General features: G+C 44.4%; 1 protein-coding gene across 4 annotated transcripts in view; it reads right to left on the reverse strand.

Annotated features, from left to right (window-relative positions):
- Positions 1 to 22,009, reverse strand: part of MYO3A (myosin IIIA) — a 2,295,212-nt gene that overhangs the window by 204,038 nt on the left and 2,069,165 nt on the right. The window lies entirely within an intron of this gene.

The following is a 22,009-nucleotide window of genomic DNA, read 5'->3' on the forward strand; positions in this document are numbered from 1 at the left end:
AGAAGAAGTATATAGCATATATGTATGAAATGTAAAACTCTTATATGCCATCTATGTGTATAAAAACTCAGAGTAAAGCCATACTTCACTTTAATGTGAGTTTTAATAGATATAGGAAAGGCATAGGATATGTGTTTTTCATATGATTTTACACCAAGCACAGTGATGAGGATGTCACCCTTCTCCCCTAGGAGGAGACCTTTCCCATGGGCCCCAGGCAGTGTGTCCACAGTACAATAATCCCCCTGGTGGTGGTAAACCAAGGAAGGATCGCATGGTAGACCCTTATGGGATTTGGGATGACCATCCCCTGAGAACTCGGTATGCCTCCGCTTTAGTACACCCATCCTCCCTCCGTGCCTAAGCTAAACCCTTCTATTGCCCCCCAGTGCTAATATCTTTTGTTGTAAAGTCAGCCAACCTAATATATTAGACCTGACTAAAAGGACAACTTGCTTTCCCAATACTTCCTATACAAGTACTGTGAGGAAGGATATGACCAGGAGTACAAAGATCACTCCAGAGAACTGGAGTGAACAGTCGAGTAACTCATGTGATTTGATTAGTTCAAGGCAATAAAGAATAACAGAGGAAAACCACCTGGAGAGAGCCATCCTACTCCGATGAAAAGCTGCCCTGACAAGCAGTGAGACAAACCGCAAGATGCCATGCGTAGAGGCAAATGGGAGCATGAAGGTCGTCAAGGATGAAAGGACTATGCTGACTGCTGTCCAAACAACCCTACGGGCATCGTGAAGTCTGCGGAGCTGCCGAAAAGCAAACTCGCAGCTCGAGAAGGAAGCACTGACCGGCGAAGCATCTGCCGGTAATTGGAGATACTTGAATGTTGCTTGGAAGCCAGATCTGGAGCCTGGGAGGAAGCATAAACTGGTGAAGATGCTGCCGTCCCAAAAACAGGTACCCAAACGCTTTTGGAGCCTCACAGCGGCGCACTGCCACCCAGAAGACAGAACCACGCAAACAGGTATGCTGGCAGACTGAGAGGTGCTAGAGGTCTGAGAGGAATGTGGAATCAAATAAAGAGCACAAGATAAGAGGGTCTGGGACCCTGAGAAAAACAGAGAGAGGAACCAGATTTATGGTTGCCAGGAGGGTACACCAAGCAGGCAAGAGGCATTATTTTTGCGAGTCTGGGACCCGAACCCATATAAGAGCCAAATAACAAGTGGGTCTGGGACTCTGAGAGAAACAGAGACATTACAGAGGGAAACATATGCTTGGCAGGAGAGTAAACCAAGCTATTGGGAAAATGCATTGCAAGTCTGGGACCCGTACCCATATAAAAGCCAGGGAACAAGATGGTCCGGGACCCCAAGAGAAACAGAGACAGACAAGAAAACACCTATGCTTCGCAGGAGAGTACACCGGGTTGGTATAATACCTTAGTGCGAGTCTGGGCCCTGCATCCATTTGAAAGGATAAGGATGAGGTGAAGTTCAGACAAGAAATCACAGAAAAACAGAGAACTTTTGGTATACCTATGAAAAAGCTCAGAAAGGCCATGGTAGAGAGAGGAGTCCACTGGCTGAGGGAACACTGTCTTTACTTTTTGAGCTGTTTTTCCACATATAAGAAACCACATAACGAGGCAATGAGATCCTACCTTGTGAACTAAAACAAGAAGAAATCCAGGGGAAAGGAGCCAATCCACGGTTTTTCAAATAGTACTTTTTGGAAAAGGAATACTTGCTTTAGTTTGACAACCCGAGACATTGGGAACATTTCTGTTAACAAGAACTGTCATTAATACTGTAGCGTGAATATAGGATCCTTGCACATTAGGTTTAAGTTATTAGTGTTCGAGTCAAAAGCAAGGTTTTGGACACAACAGTGGCAGACTATTTGTTTGACATGCTGATGTTTACATTAGATTCCTTTGAGGCAGGGAATCCCCTCGTAGCTCTAGGTACAGAGAAGTCGTTTTTCCAACACTTTTGGTTAATGAAAGTCTTTAACCAAAACTATGTCACCCTTGTGTCTGAGCCTTACCTCTGCACCCTTATTGCACACATATGCTGCTTATACGTCATAAACACACATGCTAGATGCTTACACACCAAAAATCGATATGCCTTACAACATACAAACTTAAGAAATACACATTTATGACATGCAGACTTACTTCGCATGCTCTTATGCCCTGTGCTCTCATACCAGACACAAGTATGGTGGTGCTCTAAAAAAACGGCATTAATGGAGTGGTAACTCTGTTACGGCCACATTACTACACTGCCGAACTAAAAGTTAGTCAGTGAAGTGGAGAATTCACCTCTAGAAAAAAGCTGGAGGTAAATCCACTACTTTTGAAAATCAGCAAAATCGGCAGAATTACCACTGGTGTAATTCCATCAAAATCCCCATGGCGTCCTATGGACGCGCATACATCATACAATCATATGCCCGACTTCATACACCATAGACACACATACATAGGCCACACACACATGACGAACACATACACCATACATTCACCCGACAGATCTCATTAACTGAAACACCCATATCAAGTCAGCCATGCGCAAGTTATTAAGCACACATTAAAACACCTAGCACACATATGTGCTTCAAAATGTCTGGCCACAGAGTCCACTTAGGATACATTACAGACCATAAATACCAAGTTCACAAAAAGTATTGACTTATAATCCCCACAAACATGAATCATTATTGGAATGATTTAGAGTGAGTTGGAGGCATGAAATGATCAGTGTTTCACCCGCGGTCATAGACTAGAGGTACGTATAGGTGTTCTTCATACTTTGCCTAAACAGTTGCTGTGCAGTTGGGAGGGCGGATCTGTACATGCACCAATGTGCCTGGACCAGCATTCCAAATACCTGGCACTCCTGTCAAGCTGCTCATATTGTGGGAGGACTGGTAAGACTTGTTCAAGTTTGTTTCTGATGAGCGCAAATCTTCTACCATGATGTGCTGATTAGGGACAGGAGCTGTTCACATCATTACATTGTTACTGAATGTGGAAGTTCCCACTGAAGGAGCAAAAGGGGCTCTGGGGGAGTATGATGGGCTGTGTAGTTAAGCTATGTGCAATTTAGAGGTTCACTTTAGGGAACAGATACACATTTGGACACATTTTCAATGAACCATAACGTAAGAAAAATGTGCAACAGGCTTTCATAAGGCTTTTACACATTTTTCTTACGTCAAGGTTCATTGTCAGTGGTTTGTATGACGGCGAGGAGGCATGGAATGCAACTTGCGTTTCCACCATTCACTTCCTCTCTGCATACAAATACAGCAGCATTTGCGCTGACATGGCTTTTCATGCCGGTCCAATGCTGTGGATCACTATGAGATATGCAGCTTTATGTGCCATCAAAACGCATGCGGACACAATAGAGATCCACTGTAAATGCCACCTTCCAAGCGTCCCTGGCAGGCAGCGCTTTCTCAATTTGCACAGCAGAGTGCAAAAGTGCAGGACAAGACGTGGCGTACACGGCAGAATTGTGGTGATTTGAGTCTTAGGGCCTCATTACACATTGTGCGGTAGGGATTTAACGTTACCGGTAAGGGAATACCGGTATCGTTAAATCCCCATGCCAATTACGACCCGGCTCACCGCTATTAGCGGCACCGCTAAGTACGGTGCCACTAATAGCGGCTAGTCCGCGTGTGCGCGACGCTCCATCCTGTAAATAACGCCATGCCGCTAATAGCACACCATCACAAGCCAAGCGGCCATGCTAATAGCGGCATGGTAAAGCCCCCAATACCCCTTACCGCCATGGCGCTAATACCGGCATCGCAAACCACCCGTTAATAGAACTGAGCAGTGTTCCCACCTGCCACAGGTGGACACAATCAGCACAGGTGGAGGCAATGAACACTGTGGGAGCACACCACACCCCTTCACACACCCCCTTCCCACACAAAGATGGGTCCAATACTAGCAGCATTACATGGGCTCGAGGACATGATTGCAGTGCAGCACGAACAACAACAGGCAGCACAGAGGATACGCAGGAGGAGGAGGAGGGCAAGACAGGCGCAGCAAGCACCACCAGGGCACCTAGTCATACCACAGAGGCAGCCACCAATCCCCAGGAACAGAGCCAGTCCATTTAACCTAACCCCTGAGCAGATACACAACCTGTACCGTCTGGACCGGGATACCATCACCAGCATTGTGGACATGTTAAATGACGACATAGTCAGCCTCAAAGACATCCGAACTTCCATCCCCCCTCTACTCAAGGTGGGGACTGTGCTCCACTTCCTGGCCACAGGCACCTACCAGCACACAGTGTAGCAGATGCATGGCATCTCACAACCAGTATTCTCACGCACGCTGAACCAGGTACTCAATGCCCTCCTGAAGCATGCACCTGAACACATATTCATGCCACGGACTGCCCAGGAGATCGCAAACACCAAAGTTGGCTTCTATTCACTGGCAGGCATCCCAAGTTGCATTGGGGCCATCGACTGTACCCATGTGGAACTTGTGGTCCCACATCACAATGAAGTAGTCAACCGAAACAAGAAGCTATTCCACTCCAGCAATGTGCAAATGGTATGTGACGCTAACAAGATAATCACTCATTGTTGTGCCTGATTTCCCGGATCAACCCATGATTCCATGGTCCTGCGGAAGTCAACCATACCATGCTAAATGGAGCGACAAGCCGGACTAAGTTTGTTGCTACCTGGTGAGTAGCAGGGCAAGCACATGGCAGTGTGATTGGGGGGGGGAGATACATACTCCAACTGGGTGTGATTGGGGGGGGATACATACTCCAACTGGATGTGATTGGGGGGGAGAGATACATACTCCAACTGGGTGTGATTGGGGGGGGAGATACATACTCCAACTGGGTGTGATTGGGGGGGAGAGATACATACCCCAACTGGGTGTGATTGGGGGGGGGAGAGATACATACTCCAACTGGGTGTGATTGGGGGGGAGAGATACATACCCCAACTGGGTGTAGCCTGTCGTCCATAGGACAAATGGACATACAGATGTATGCCAATGTCCATCAGGGAAGGCCGCAATGTACTTGAGAAGAACCTGCATGCAATTATAAGCTACACAACATAGAGAATAATCCAGGTCTACGAATATTACACATCCATCCACATCCACATTGCACATTATGCCACACCACATAATACACGATTCAGCAACATGGTGTCAAGATGGTAATACATTATCAGCACAGCACAACATCAATACATAAATGTGCCCTTGACTGCATGCAAAGGGATCACCCCTAGCCATAGCATTGAACCACACACCTATAGCACCAGTGAAGTGATGCTACACAGCATGGCAACATCAATGTCGGAATGGCAGTACACTAGCAGTGTGGTACCAAATATGCCTGGGCTCAGGGACACCTAAAACCTGGCCTCACCCAGGACATGTCAATTGCTGTTGGAGGCATGATTCGGGCATGTCCACTTGCAGCGTCAAGTACACCTTTGCACATTGCAGTAACACAGATTGTCAACATGCATGCTGGTAGTCGTGGATCACAATCAGTTGTGTGATTTGTGTGACATGTACATACCACTCCAGAGTTGAACAGTAACAGGTCCCCATTCTTCCCCCCCATACAGGCGATGCCGGCTATCCCCTGAAGAGGTGGCTCCTTACCCCTGTACGGAACCCACAGAACCGGCACGAAGAGGACTACAATCGTGCACATACCCGTACCCGTGTCTTGATTGAGCAGACATTTGGCCTTTTGAAGACACGGTTTAGGTGCATAAGCAGGTCGGGTGGCGCTCTCCTGTACGGCCTTCAGAAGGTGGCCAAGATCACCATGGCATGTGTTATGCTGCACAATATGTTTATCATACAGAATGTGCCACTGCCCCCTGACGTTCAAATGCAACCACCTGATGAGGATGATGATGGTGATGAGGATGGAGGTGACGGGGATGCAGGTCATGCAAGGGGCGATGGCCAAGAGGGATGTGATGTGAGACAGCATCTGATCAACCACATTTTCTGAGTATAACATGGTTTCACTTTGTACGATGGATATGGGTAGAAATGCACTGGTGTCTGTGTTGAAGCGCACAATGGACCCTGTCACCAATAAAGTACACATACACAATGAAGAAGTCCAAGCCTGTGTTTTGATTAATCACCAGTGTATTAACAAATTTAAAGATGTATAAGTGCATGTCCCCAACCATCCCCCCAACCTTCATCCCTCCCCCCACAACAGTCGCGAAACACCCTTCCCCCCTCCCCCCAACAGTCCCAAAACACCCTTCCCCCCTCCCCCCACAACAGTCCCAAAACACCCTTCCCCCCTCCCCCACAACAGTCCCTTATGTGTCTGGCACGATGTTGTTGTGCAGCTGCACACGTGGTGAGTTGACCCTGCATTCCCTATTCCCCATTGCCACCACCAGCATGAGGAGGCTGGCTTGACGTGTGCCTGGTGGTGTGCATGGAGCGGCAGAGGAGGCTTGTCTGCCTCGAACTGGTGGATGAAGATGATGTGACTGTCAGTCCCGGTGGTGGTGGTGGTGGGAACTGGCAGTCCATTGCGTCCGGTATCCGCGTGAGGACCTGCCTGAGTTGGCTCATCTCCCCACGCAGCCTGTTGGTGCAGGCTTCAATTGCCTCCCTTGAGTGCCTGGCAGTCTCTGCTATCTCCCCCCTGAGACGGGCAGCCTCTTTGACATGCTGCCCAACAAGCACAGTTATCTCCTGTTGGCGCTGCCTGATGCTGGCCAGGTCAGGGTCAACGTGGCGTTCCCGTGGTGTGGCTTCTGCGCCTTCCTCTGCAAGCAGGACATCTGGTGAAGCCACTGGTGGGCTACTGAACCCTCCCATGTTGTCCTCGCCAAACTGGCCATTGACACTGGACCCTTGTGTCTGCTGTGGATTTGCCTCAGGGGTTCCGGGGGGGGGGGCAAATCTATCGCCTCATCCACATCCGAGATCGGCGATGTGGCTTCCGCCTCACCTGTGGAACTTGTTGCAGCAGATGGTGGGCCCTCTGTGGCTGGATTCTGTGGTGGGGGGTTCACTTCAGAAGGTGGGCCAGTTGCTGCTGGTATGGACAGCGCTATGGCAGCAGTGGTGCTCTGCCGGTATTTGGCACTTGGGATGGGAACTCTTCTCCTTTTGCACCTTGATGATGTGAGGGTGTCCCCTGTGTCCTGTGGCCTTGATTTGTTCATGGCAGGGGGTTCTAGAGTTGCAGTGCCAGGTTCATCACTGTCTGTATGTGAGCCTGTCGGGGACAAAGAGGGGGATGGCATTGGTGACGGTTCAATGTACTTCATGCACAATATATTATTCTAGCTGTTGTGAGCATTGGGATTTCATTGGTAGGGATGCAGGTGATGTTTTTGTTGAGTGGGTCATCTATGCATGGTTGTGTGTGGCACTTGTCTCTGGTGATGAGTGCATGTGTGTGTGTTTGGGTTTGACACTGACATGGCCAGGGTTGCATGCATGTATGGATGTTTGCGCATCCATGAGGTGATTGTGGGCTCACATTTGGGGGGAGCTGAACATTCACAGTGCATACTTTCATGTGTACACTCACCTCCATCGGATGTAGTTGCCACACCGTGCTCCATGGTCCCGACTCCCTCAATCGATTCTACTCCAATCATGTTGGCGCAGGTCTCTACCCACCCTTAATTTTATCGGCGAATCAGATCCACCGACTGTGGCTATGTTGTGGTTCGCAGACAGGATGCTTCTGACCCGGAGGCAGAGATCATCCCACCGCTTTCTGCACTCCCGGACAGTGCGGGTGGTGGTGCTCACTGCACTCACTTTCAGGGCAACCTCTGCCCAGATTGTCTTCTTGCGGATAAGGGTCTCCCAACGCTTGCCGCTTGCAAATACCACGTCGCATTTGCTGCAAGGGTGTCTGTGAGCATTGTTAGCTCCTCGGTGGAAAACTTTTCCTTGTGCTGGCGTTCAGTTGTTTTTTTAATAGCCTTAGGCATGGCGAGGGTGTCCTTGTGGCTTTCCAATAGCAAAGTACTCAAAACAGGTCCAGGGGGCAGAGGATGGCAATGGATTGTGTTTTTAAAGATGGCCGCTGTGCTCCTTCCTGTTCCTGCGCGATGATGCTATTTCCGGTTCCGCTATTTAACGGTGACCGCTAATTGCGATGGCCGTTATTAGCGGTGACCGCTATTTGCATGTTGCGGGAGGTCGGAAGTGCTATCAGCGCTTTCATCGGTGCCGCTAAGGGTCTTTTTGGGGTCTTTAGGGCCATGGCAGTGGGGTCCTTACCGGCATGGCGCTATGCTCGTGTCCGCGTACTCGTAATGGTACGCTATTAGCGTCCTCTTGCAAAGGTGGACACGTTAATAGCGCCATGCCGGTAATTTGTGATTTTTACCGCACAACATGTAATGAGGCCCTTAGACTGTTGCAAGGGTGGAATCCTGGTAGTGTCTATTGGCCCAGAATAATAGTGGGCAGATTTAAATTCCACTAGCCGCAATGACTATATTTTCTGTTTGCACTACACTGGCTGTACAGCAGAAATCTTCCGGCGAAAATTTGGCAGAAAATTCACCTGTCCAATGCATGGCAAAGCAGAATGCCATATTGCCCACCAGCTGTCCATCAGCAGATCACTGCTGTATAGGTCTATAAAATAGAGTCATTTCCAAAACAGAAAGCATTGGATTTTATATCCACCACACTCTAAATCATGAAAATAATGATTCTTGATTGGGGAGATTACAATATCCATAACTAGACACTTGTTCACTGTCCTCTTCAAGAGTTGTATACTAAGCGAGTATTTACAATATAAAAAAATACTTTTTGTGAACTTGATGTTTATGGTCTTTAATGTATCCTAAGTGGAGTCTGTGGCCAGACATTTTGAAGCACATATGTGTGATATGTATTTTACTCAGTGCTTAAAGGGGTAGTTTGGTCAGAAATGTTATTGGCCCAATCGAGGGGACCTATTTTAGAGCATACATCGATCGTTCTTAAAAAAAAAAAATCCAATGCAACTTACACAAGTTTTTCTCAATTTAACACATGAGAAAACGACGGGTCGGGTACCACCATCTTGTGCTAATCTTATTCGTTGATCCATTGCCCTAAGTTCAAGTGCCCTTGTGGCACTAATTCAGATCACCTGACCCTAAAGCTGACATCACTTGATGCTCACGATGAGCTCCACGTATTTTAATGATGTTAGCGGGCAGCCAAACGTACCCTGTCATCACCAATGTAATAACGTTATCTAATGCAGAACCAGTAACATAAACACACACATCCAGAGCAGACACAAATCTTTTGTTTCTTTTCACAAAAATAATAAAAACGGTTTATTTTGAAGAAAATAGCAATAATCGGTAGCATAAGTACTTTTAATTTTGACATAACGCTGAAAAGAGGTAATTAAATCCACAAAAACATGGGTAACGTTTCACAATAGATGTTATAGCTAGCGAACATCGCATTATATCATTTTTTATTTAACTGTGAACAGTGATCCTGTAATGCTGATTCCGTTAATTGATCGATTAATCCCAGTGTTTACATTCTTCACAGAAAGTTATTATCTGGCATGCCCAATATTTGATCGACGCACATGGCGTTCCATTACAGAGAAGGGATTAGTGGTTTAAATTTCAAATGCAACACTTTCACATCCACACGTTTTCAGAACCTATAGGCTACCATGTTGCTGCTTATTAATGAAACTGCAAAATTATTGATTGGTGTCTGGCAATCGTTCCAGATAATGATAATCACAGATTTGTTGTGGAAGATTACTGTCTAATTATGGATGAATAAGCCATCGACCGGTAAAATTTTCACATGAGGTGCACACATCGGTTTAATATAACTATGTAAAATCGAGAATGCAAAAATATATTTCACAACCCAATTTATAATCATATATACACAGTACACATTTATGTTAACTATCAATTTAAGTTACAATTAAGTTACAATTAATTAATCAAATTGAACATTCATCCCTCACAACGTTAATCATGAAGCATGCAGCACACTTGCCATCCACACTTGCATAAACATTATTTAAATCTGCGCTTACAATGTGCCTCATTACAAGCCTGGCGGTCCGGAAATAAGGGTACCGGTAGCAGTGTACCGGCACCCTTTCCGGACCACCTGACTATAAGTATGCCTGGAGGGGCCATTGCTCACGGCACGTCTGACCTGCCGGGCAATGGTGCCGGTGCTTCTGTGTCCCCATTCCCATGGACTTACACTTTCCGCTGCCTGACATCCTGGGCCGCCGGGACTTTTAATGTCTCTGTGGCACCAGGATGTCAGGCGGTGGAACAGTGTTACGAGTTTGGCAACAACTCGCCGGTAGCACGGACAGGTTCCCATCGAACTCATAATGAAGCCCATTCTGTCTTGTGTTTCCATTCTCCCTATTTGACGGATGACCAACTGCTTTGAAAGACAGATCGCGGTATTAGAAACATAACTTTCCTATGTAAGCTTTCAATATAGTGAATTTTATCACTTCTTTGTGGATATTCGACACATTTTGGCTTTCAAATTGTTGGTGCAGTGGATTCAAGGACAAATAACAATGCAACCCTTCTTCCAGTGTTCACAGCGTGTCAGAGAGAGTTTAGTTTTGGGAACACATGCCACAGAAATGAACAATATTAATGGCAAGCTGTGCAGTGAAAAACAATGACATATTTCAAGTATTACGCATATGGAAATATTTATTTTGGTCTGAACGGTATCAATGTGCCTGGTCGCACAACATTTACATATTCTTTCAAAGATGACCCTAGGTGAGGTGCAGACAGCCTCGGATTTCCATATACTTCAATAGGGCAATGCCCAAAAGAAGCCAAATTAATAGTGTGAGGCTGGTTTTTGGGCCAAAATGGACCACTTCTTTTCTCAAATAAACAGAATTTGAATACAAAATCTGTGGGTTAACATATAGAGACACCACAGGAAGTGAGCGGGTGCGATTTTGCACCAGGCTGGGTGGACTGTTGCAGACGAAGCAACATGTGCAAAGAGCAACAATAAAAAGAAAAAAGTTAACACCACTAAAATTCCAGCATGTCTCGAACGAGTGCAGTTTTGAAAGTCTTACTTGCTCTGTGTATATTTATATATTTCAGCAATCAAATGTATTTCTACATTGATGCATGAGCGCCTGGTTGTCCCCCACATGTGGGCCTCCACTGTAAGATGTAAATGTGCAAAGGCCACAGGCGAATGTTCATAGTGCACATTGGCAAGACATATTACTTTGCTCGTTATTTCAATGTTGGCTAACACTGTGGCACATAAACGTTTGGTCTATTGCTATCTGCAGCCCTTATCATGATTCCTACTTTCCGGCGAGGCTAGTTATTATTTATTTATTCATTGGTTATTTGTAGAGCGCTTATACAAGAAATTGTGGTTCAAGATGCCACAACACAAAAAAGTGGGGGGGGCAGGGAAGACAAAACCAATAAAGGTCCTACTAGGCCTTATGTCATTCGGATCATGCAAGTGCAGTAACAAGAAGTGCAGGGGGGAGGGAGTTGCTGGGCAAGGGGAGGTATACAAGTGCAGGAGGGGGAGGAGTACCGGAAGAAGAGGGCCAATGGGTCTAGGCAAGTGCTAAGGAGAGGCCAAGTGGGCAAATGGCAGGGGAAGCAGGGAGAGGGAACCACAATTGAAGCGCAAGGATGGGGGTGGACCAGAATTGATAGGGATGCACACCCAACAGGATTATCAGGGGAAAGGGGCCTGGAAGGGCAAGTGCAGGTTGTGGGGGCAGGAAGACAGGGTGCTGGGGTATGCTGGGCGAGGACGGCCTGGTACCCTGTGGAGCTCAGAAGGGAACAGGCAGCCAGTCAATGTGACAGAGGGGGGAATTAGCAGGGGGGGTGAAGAACAGAAAGGTTGGGTCTTGAGAATCTTCTGGAACTTAAGGAGATCAGGCAGAAGCCTCAGAGGGGCAGGGAGGCAATTAGAGAGGGATTCTCCTGCCGAGGAAAGAGATCTACCCCACAATCTCTGCTTGGAATAGTGTCTGATCTGCAGAGAATTGCAGCTAGATGACCAAAGATCTCTTAAAGGGAAGTATTGAGGGAAAGAGTTGGATGTAGTGGGGTCCTTGGCCCCAGAAATCCTTGAGGATAATGCTGCATATTTTGAACTTGATCCTCGCAGCTACCGGGAGCCAGTGGAGATATTTTTGGGATTGAGAGATGCAGTCCCTGGGCTTCAGACCAAGGATCAGTCTTGCAGTTCTATTCTGGATTAGTTGAAAGGGGCAAAGGGAGGATTTAGTCAGATTGAGGAAGAACTATTGCAGTAATCCAGCCGGGACAGTACCAGAGCTCTGGAGACATTGGGCCTCATTACGAGTCTGGCGGTAACCCTCTGGTGCTACAGGTGGGTTGCCACCGGGTCGTAAAATTTACCGGCAACTCCCGGTTCCACTGGGACATTACAAGTCCCGGCGGACCAGGAGCTAGGTGCCGGTAAAATGTTCCCCATTCCCGTGGAGTCCTGCAGGACTCCATGGGAATGGGTGCACGGAAGCACAGGCACCGGTGTAATGGTGCCAGGGTTTCTGTGATGGGTCTGCATACCGTGGCCACTGTGCCCAGCAGGGTCAGACCTGTTGGGCACGGTGGCTCCGGCAGGCAGACCTGTAATATGCCGGTCCAGAAACAAGGGTGCCGGTAACCTTAGCGGGACCATTCATTCCAGACCAGCAGGATCCGAATGAGGCCCGTTGAGATTCTGGATGTCTGCTACTCCAATTTTCTTCTTAGATTCTTCAACTCGGGAGGATAGCTCAGCGGCAGCGTGCGCGTCTTGGAAGCAAGACGACATGAAGCAACAACAGGTTCGATCCCCGGGTCCGCGCTTAAGAAACCTCTGGGTGTTTAAGCACGTTATAAATACGTAACTAAGACAAAAAAAAAAAAAAAAACGCAACTAACAAAAACAAACAATTCCTGTAACAGCGCCTCGATGCCTGCGGGCTGTGTGAGCGCTTTATAAATGTAAAATGAATAAATAAAATAAAAATAAATAAATAAACTATTCTGAGTTCATTACAAACATGGCTCTAAATTAGGATTGGATAAGCAGGAATTACAAGCAGTGCCTGGGTATCCAGCAGTAACCGGTCACCAGTAGTTGCCACTAGGGACAAGGTGCTAGTCTATAGTGTTACATTAGTTGGCCTGGGGAGCCAACAGTAGCTGGTGGCAGCTGTTGGTTTTAAGCTCATCAGTCTCTTCTAGATTTGAATGGATTTGAGTCACATACTTGAAATAATCAGACTGACATTTATTGTTGTAATATAAATCAATTATGTTGATGGTAATAAATACCAAAATCAAAGACAAATAGAAATGTTACAGTCTAGTGACACTACTTCTCAAACAATAATTCATTAAAAATACATTATTTAACAATTACATCTCAAGTGACATAAAATTCAATTTATTGTACAATTAAAACAGTTTCCAAACACTGTGCAAAAGCTTGAAACTGACTTTGTTAGACATTGTGAAGAGAGCCACACATCATTTAAAACATGAAGCCAACCTTTCAACATGTTCATGTTTGGGAGGTAAAAACCTCCTTTTCAATGTTCTGTGGCATAGACTGTGCCCTTATTTATCAGGGGAGGAAGCCCGGTAAAGCACTGACTTAAACAGGTTAGCAGTGTTTACTTTGTCTATATCCTGTTAAGCGACTTCAATTCAGTACTCCAACTAAGTCAGTGCCTAGTCTGGGATGCCCAAGGGAAGCCCTTATTTATATATTTTTATGACAAGTTGATAGATCTGGATGATAAACCCTTGTATAACGCCCCTCTCTTTGAATCCCCCTGACCTTACTGAGCCGAGAAGTAGGTTTGTTTTGCAAATTAAAAGATTTATTTTACAAATTAAACAATATATATATATCACACTTTTATAAAATAAATTAATATTTGATAGCACACTTATGAATATGACAGTGATCAACAATGGATAATATTACATTAGCACACTTTTTTAATTACTTAGGTGTTGGTATAGAGAGGATAAAGTAGCTGAGAATGCTTTTATTGGTTCAAGGAAATGCAATGATGGAAAAGAATGCAGCACAGAAATAACTGAGATGGTTTCCACAAGAGATAATATGATCACGTTTTCTTTTGACGATTCACTCCCCCCCTATGCAATATAAGGAGATGGAAGAAGAGCACACAATTTTCAGGAATACAATCAAATGCAATACCAATTCAGTTCCCCCCTAGCAAGCTTAGAGCAACATGGATGATTTTAAAACACAGGCAAAAATGCTTTAAATGTGATTTGCTTTGCAAATAAGTGAAAATATGCTAAAAATGATTTTAATTCCCTATAGGAGATTCAGGGTAAGTGATATCTACTTAAGATTGGTTCAGGTCAACACTATCAGTGATTCATGAGGGATTATCAGGTTGAAGACGGATTTCAGCAGTTGCAAGCAAAAGACAGCGATTTTGACAGGTGGAGAAATTTGATTCAAATTGCAATTCGCAGCACTTTTTCCGAGTTTGTCGAGTGCGATTACAGAAAAACTATAAGGAGTACTCACACTATAAATTTGAAATAGGCCATCAAGGTCTGGCCAGGTTTGGGCTTCACTCGCCACGGATGGTCTCTGGTACTGGTTCTGCTCACAGCGATCTGGTCTGGGTCTGCTATCGGCACTGCACAGCGGTCTAGTCTGTTCTGGTCTGATCTCTGGTTCTGGCAAAAGTTCTTGTCACTACACAGCGGTCTGGTCTGGGTCTCTCTGGATGCAGCACTGCTTTCTGGGTTCTGGCACAGGGTTCTAGCCAGAATCAAACAGCACAGCCCGGCTGTTGAAGAGTTTAATTAGGTTGCAAAAGATTTTGAGGCCTGCTGAAAAGGATTCAGCTTGTGGATCCGGCCTCTCTGCTACAAAGTTCTGGAATCGGGAGTCTGGTTTTCTAAGTTCTGGTCTCTGGATTTTGTCTGGATTTGAAGTCGTCCGGCAAAGTGCTTCGCAAGAAAATGGAAGAGCAGTTCCTACCTGGGTTTCAGTGGGTCTTTTTATGTCTTTTGAAAGTGGGTGGGAAGGCTGACTTTCTATGCCCAACCCTCTGAGGATCCTGATAGGTTCAAGGATTTGCTGTGCTCTCACTGGAGAACAGAGTTGTGAGTCAGAGTGTTGCTACATTTTACAATCTATTGAAGAAACGCCCCTTTGCTTTTTCTGAGAACCCAATTTTTCATAATCAAACATGTTTCCAAGGTGTACAAGTTGTTAAGAATATATGTACACATCCCAGATTAATTTAATACAGTTCTCTGTTCAAGCCCCATGTTCCTGCGAGTTTGGGTTCAGAAATGACAACATTTTGCACTTTTAGTGGGTTTTGCCAAGCTCGGTTCTCCATCAAATGTTCCACGGAGGTAGACCCCGTCTCTGCACATATTACAGTAAGTTTTCATTTTTCTAGCATAAACCCTGTGTCTGCAATATTGATAAATCCCAGGGTTTAGCCTCAGAACATCCCACAACGTTCAGTTTAGTCTCAAATTGTGGAGGCATTTGTTATATTCAGAATCTCCAAATTGTACATTTTTGTCAGCTTCATACAATATTTTATAAGCAATTTAATAAAACATACATTTGCCCTTAATGGAATTCACATCTGAGTCTGGGTCCGCCTCTAGAAGCTTGGTGAGTTAGATGGTCACATGGCATGTTTCTCCCAGAACAGCTGTTGACAAGTCACACCCAAATCATCATATTCTATTCAGCTGAAAGAATCCATTATCTCTTTTTCCTGCCAGCAGAGCCCCAGTCCAGGCTGCAGGAAACTCTCCTCCCCTCCTAATTTATATGTCAAGGCAATATCCTGTACTGTTGATGGTAAGAGCAGGTGTCTAGGCTCCCCATGGACAGAGGCCTCTTGAACTTTTAATTGAATCAGACTGTCTTCTTGTGAGGAGTTCTGGGAAGAGTAGGTGTTAAGAGTTCTCATTGATCAGCAAGGCTTTGAAGTTTCCAGCTAACTCAGGTTCCTTTTTCAGTTCCTGAAATACCGGTCTCTTGTCAGCGTTTAGATCGCTAGCGCCAGTTAGTTTCAAGCGCCGGTACTGCACCCATTTTTGGGAGCTGTCTTGAATTAATACATTTCAAAAAAAGGGATTTTACTTGATAGCATTTACTAACAGTGTAGTGCTATAGATTCTGCAGTAGAGTCATTTTGTGGCCATGATTTTATCAATTTTTGACATCAATTGAAATGGGTTTTGAACAGATGGTCTCCTGTATTAACTATCTTGCAATGTTTGAAATAGGCATTTTGAGCTTGCATTTAGAGAAACAAAGGTGATTTCAAAGCGCTTTTTTTTTTAGCTAACAGGCAATGCTGTTTTTCCTTTGGCACCATGTTTCACTCATGGCGCTTCTGGCCCCTCAAGCTCGCACTGGTGGGTGGCAGATAAGGCGACCATTTTGGTGTGCGCAAAAACTGCGCCGTTTCCCTGGATTCTGGTGCAAATGTGGGCTTTTCGGCCATCTTGGATTTTCTAAGCCCACAGCACCAAATGTTGTAGCATAATAATTCAAACGTGGGTCGATACACCTGACTACATCCAATATAAAACAGGGGGTACGTAACAGGCTAGAATAGCAAGTTAAAACAATTTCACAGAAAAAACATACACAATTGGTACTGGTAAAACAAATAATAGTGTACCAAGTTCTCATAGAATTAAATATATCTTAGATTTAGGTCTCTGTTTTTAGTCCAGAGAATTGTCTCTGGACCACAAATTTAATTATGTGTTTTAATCTTTATAACTGATTATTAAAATTGATTTCTATCTTTTTAACTGTGACTGGTCCTTCCCCCTCCTGACTCCTTAAGGTTTTTAAATCTCTAGCATCTGCATACTAGCTTTGTCTCTCTATATAAATAGACTGTGCCTTGCAAACAAAATCTGGATTCATTCCATGCGTTTGCATGGCCAGTACATTTAGGGGCTTATTCATGGAATTTGTGCTCCGAAAAACGGGGGTGTGTGCACCATTCTGCCCGCAAATCCTCATTTGCTAAAGAGGGATTTGCGGGCAGAATGGTGCACAAATCCCTGTTTTTCGGCGTACAAATTCCATGAATCAGCCCCTTAATGTCAGATCTTTCACACATTTAAATTGCATCTGCTGGAAGATTGGCTTTGCCATCCACTGTTTGCTTCTTTTGGTAAACTCTTTGTTGTAACAAGACACCCCGAGAATTCCTGCAGTTTTTGCTCGTTCCCTTCCAACTTTCTCATTGTGTGCAAATACAGCCAGTCTTGTTCTGGCCTCCATACCATCTATGCCAAAATGCAACCTTTTAGGCCTGTACTTTAGGAACATATTATCGAACACCTGCACATTTCTATTGTGGCAGAAACTCCGAAATTCCCCCCATGTCTCTTCATAGCGTTTTGTTGTACAGAATCTTCTCAAGTGCTGTGTGAGGAGGGGAGCCTGGAACAAACCAAACTTTCTTACACTCTTGCTCCTTGCTCAATGGTCCATGTGCAAATTAATTTAAATTTTAATTTTCTTTCCAAGAGTGTATGTTAGAACAATGGTGCATCAATGAATGCCATTTTTCAAGTAGAATATTAACAAGTCCATCACAAGTTTCTGAGCTCCACCAAAGATGGTTGCTGATAGACTGTGACCAATTTAAAATGTTCTCTGTAGCCTTTTCTTTCTCCAGCAGCTGCCATTTTTTTTCTAAACTGATTTGTGACATGCTATACATCATATTGATGTTTTATGTCTGGGAACTACTATCGTATGGCCTTGGCCATTGAAACGTGCCTCTCAGTGGCAATGAGGTCTATTTGTGCTCCTCTGGATTTCAGAAGCAAGAAATTACTTGAAGGGTGAGTTAGATTGCTGTTGACATGAAATAGTGCTCAATGTGGCATCACAGTCCTTTAATCAATGTATATATTCATACCATTGTTCAATAGAAAATATACATTAGTATTATAATTTTTACCACATCAAAAACAATAAGAAAAGGCTTTTGTGCAAATTGCTTGTCCTCACCATTAGGGTGTTGGATGTGTCTGTGGTTTCCTCCATGGTAACGGTCTGTAATTCCATTAATGTGGTCTACGTGAAGACAGATATGGTCATTTAAAAAATATTATCTATTTTTAAAGGATGCTATGTGAGTGTGTGTTTGGAAACGATCCCATTGCACTGAACTATTCAAGTATCTGTAAAGTAGAGATACACAAATTAATCTAAAGTTCAAAATGTACAAACCACAGTACATTGTGTCATGAAAGAAATTTCAATAATAAAATATCAATGGAAATATTCCACAAAAACTGAAAACCGTTCATTATGTTACCGGTTCACAGACTATTTCAATATATTGAATGGTCATTTATAAGACATATTATACAGGCACATTTAGAAAATGGTAAAATGTATTTGAAAATTCAGCGTCCACTACTCACCTGGGTCAGAGTGTGCTGAAATTCAGTTGGAACTGCATTGGGAAGTAATATGCGAAGGAGTATGGGGCAACCATTTTAGTCTACTGTGATAGTTCATACATATCTTCTGAGAAGTGCATGCTAAAGACCAGAAATTGATTGCCCCTCATGTCATCCAAGATATCCTTAGCTGTGCTTTCAATTTCGGACACTGGAAATCTGCAGCTCAAGGGCCGTTTTCTTAATAAATGCTAATACTTCAGAAATACATGCAGGACTGTACTCTGACTATTAGCATGGCTGTTATTATTGCAACCCAAAATGATACAAGAAGGCATTGTTGGATTGTCCCCATGCTCTGTCAAAGAAATATAAATACATCTTACTACTAAAAAAGTATCACAGTGAGTAAATAAAACATCATAATCCTTTGATAATAAAAAAAAATACTTTATAAAAAATGGCACCTAAGGCAAACATGCATTGAAACATGCACTACGAAAGATTACATATGGAAACAATACTCTGTAATGTTATGTGCTAATTACAGAGATAAAAATGCATATGATGGTTGATAATGGTGTAGACTTTAAAATAAAATGAGAATAGGATTTGGATTAAGTATAAAGCAATAGAAAGTGGCCTAGCAGAGAATGTTGACAATACAGAAAACAATAGTAAAAGTTGATTAACCGTTACTTAGAAGAACAGATGAGCTGACTCAGCAAGTAAGGTAAAAAGTGAAGAGCTGGCGATATCCGTTGTCGATCTCATAGATGTTTTCTTGTTAACTCCCACAGTGTTTATACAGGATTACAGAAGTTGGTGTGTATGTGAATGTGACGTATTCATTCACAACTACCAGGCCTCTATGACAATGTTTGACATCCTCAATCCCACCAGTGCAGCCCCCTTGCGATCGCATGCCCACAGGTGCGAACTGTCATTGATAGCGGAGGGGGATGGATGTGGATCGGGTGAACGCAATAGGCCCGGAACACAATCAAAAGAGACAGATATATGTTGATTGCAGGGATGGTGCCTCCAAAGGGGAGTCTGGAGACAATGTTTGGTGGTGACCATGTGGATAAGGGTCCCCATGTGAAAGAACCCTTTGTGTTGTAAACGGTATTCAGCACCTTGAACGTTCCCGTCCTCTGAGCCCCCTTACTAGTGCATGCCCACAGGTGCGAAGAGCCAATGATAGCAGAGGAGGGATGAATGTAGTTGTGGGGAGCGTGATAGTCCAATACACTTTTTAAAGCACACCAATCTTTTACGATACTCTTGATGTTTGGATGTGTTGTGGACTTACAAAAAATGTCTGACAACTGTTTAGACTAGCTAATTTAAAAAAAAAATGTTTGGTAAAGTGGATGGCAATGACACTACAAAATGTACTGCTGCCATCAAGGTACTGTCTGTGTAAATCCACAGTATTGTCTGTGGTCACTGGGGAATTCATCACAAATGGCTCAAACCACACAGGCAGGTATTACTAGTTGAACGCGAAATCCCAGTCTTCCATGAACCCACCATGTAAAGGCATGATATGGCACAAGTCTGTACCACCTGTGTAAGAGATAAAGACATAGTTTACTTGAATGAACTCAATAATTGCATTTTTTTTGTTTGCACTACCTTGTAAAATGTAAGGCATTGTTGTGCTTTAAAAAGTACCTTTTCGAGCAAAGTACTGACAGTACTTGTGATTTCAAGTACGGATCAATTAGAAATGTGAATGAACATTCCAGCAAAAACAGTTTGGGAGATACTTCCAAGTGAAAGTGAAAGAAACCTAATTGTTCAGATGATAAATCTAAAGATGGACACTTTGGTTTCAGATTAAAATGAGTAATTTATTCAATTTACAGAAAAAGTATTCCGTCAGTGGTCCATCAAAGTTATATTGATGTAGGGGAACAACATGTTAGCCATCTCGGTTGTCAAACACACAACATATAAAAAGTAAACTTACTTTTTATTTGGATTACCAAGGGTGAATTGTAGCTCCAAGTTCATGCATAAGGACCATCAACATTCCCAACACGGATCTTGTAAGGCAGGCAGCCCTGAAGTCATGAAGCTCAGTAACGCATATCTTTGGTGTGTCTTCTTCGCCGATGCAGGCCAAGCAGCCAGAGTTTTCTCTGCAACAGCAGTTCTCCATCAGAGTAGGCATAAGCTCATAATGATGGCAGATAAACCAGGTGGAAACGTGTTCTATGCAACAGGGTTCAGACTCTGGTGATTGATCCTCATGACTTTGATCTGATTTCACATCGTCTCAAGTTTTTTCTCTTTCGAGGATTTCTTCTTCTGAATATTCAGGCTTGTAGAGGTAAGGCTAAATTGTTCCTATAGATCCTGAATAGTGAAGAAGCACAGAATCAACAGTGAGGTAAATAAATATATTTTTTGGTATACAGTAAAGAAAAGAGGTTCCCCATGAACATTAAATGTTAAAGAAAGACAGGCAAAGATGCAGCCATGTTGATAAAACACATTGGGCCTCATTAGGAGATTTGCGGTAAAAACACTGTTGTTACCAGCATGGCTCTACTAGCGTGTCTGTGTTCCCTCGACGCTGCAAATAGCGGCTGATTAATAGAGCGTGTGCACACACGTACCTTCATGCTGGTAATGGCAGCACCGCCATGCCGTTAAAGATGTTCCAACCCCCCGATAGCGGCATCACGAAACCTGCTGATACCGCCTCTGCCCATGAGCAACCCATAAATAACGAACCCAGCAATACCATCATGTTAATACCAGGTCCGTAATACCGGACCAGGAAGTAACATCATTGCGCCGGAACGGGAAATATGCCGGCGGCCATTTTAAAAAACACAATCCTCCGCAATCCTCCGAACACAGCACTGGTACTGAGAGCAGACCGAATCACCTGAAAATGTCCAAAGCTACCAGGAAATCCACCCCCGCCTGCGCAAGAAGAGGTTCTCTGATGATGAGCTAAATATGTTAGCCCATCATACACACATTAACAGATCCATGTCCAGATGGTGGCCCAAACACTGGCACATTGATATGCATGCTGCATGCCAATACCATAACCAATAGACACCCAACACACAACAAAACATCACATGTCACACATCACGCAAACCACAATACAACGGTAGGCCACACAGCACACACCAGTGCAAAAATGTGAGTACCCGACATATGCCAATATGGCCCCCCCTATTGCAAGCACCCTGTCTGCCACACCTACAAGTATGCAATGCATCAAATGGGAACAACTGAACAACACCAATGTATGCATCATGCACGTACCACCATCACTGATTGCCTGCCTTTCTTGGTCCACCAAGGGCACAGAAGCTGACAGTGATGGCGAGGAGGCTGCCGCACAGGCCTCGACACCCTCCAAGGGATCCAGGCCCAGCCAAGAAGGCACAAGATCATCAACCTCTCGAGCAATATCAATGCACAGACTGTCACACAGAGCAGCACCACCAATACAGGGCAGGCCACAGGAGAGGCAAACACCATCAGAGAC

The sequence above is a fragment of the Ambystoma mexicanum genome, chromosome 2q (genome assembly GCF_040938575.1).
Source record: "Ambystoma mexicanum isolate Mex_15411 chromosome 2q, UKY_AmexF1_1, whole genome shotgun sequence".
Classification (NCBI taxonomy): Eukaryota; Metazoa; Chordata; class Amphibia; order Caudata; family Ambystomatidae; genus Ambystoma; species Ambystoma mexicanum.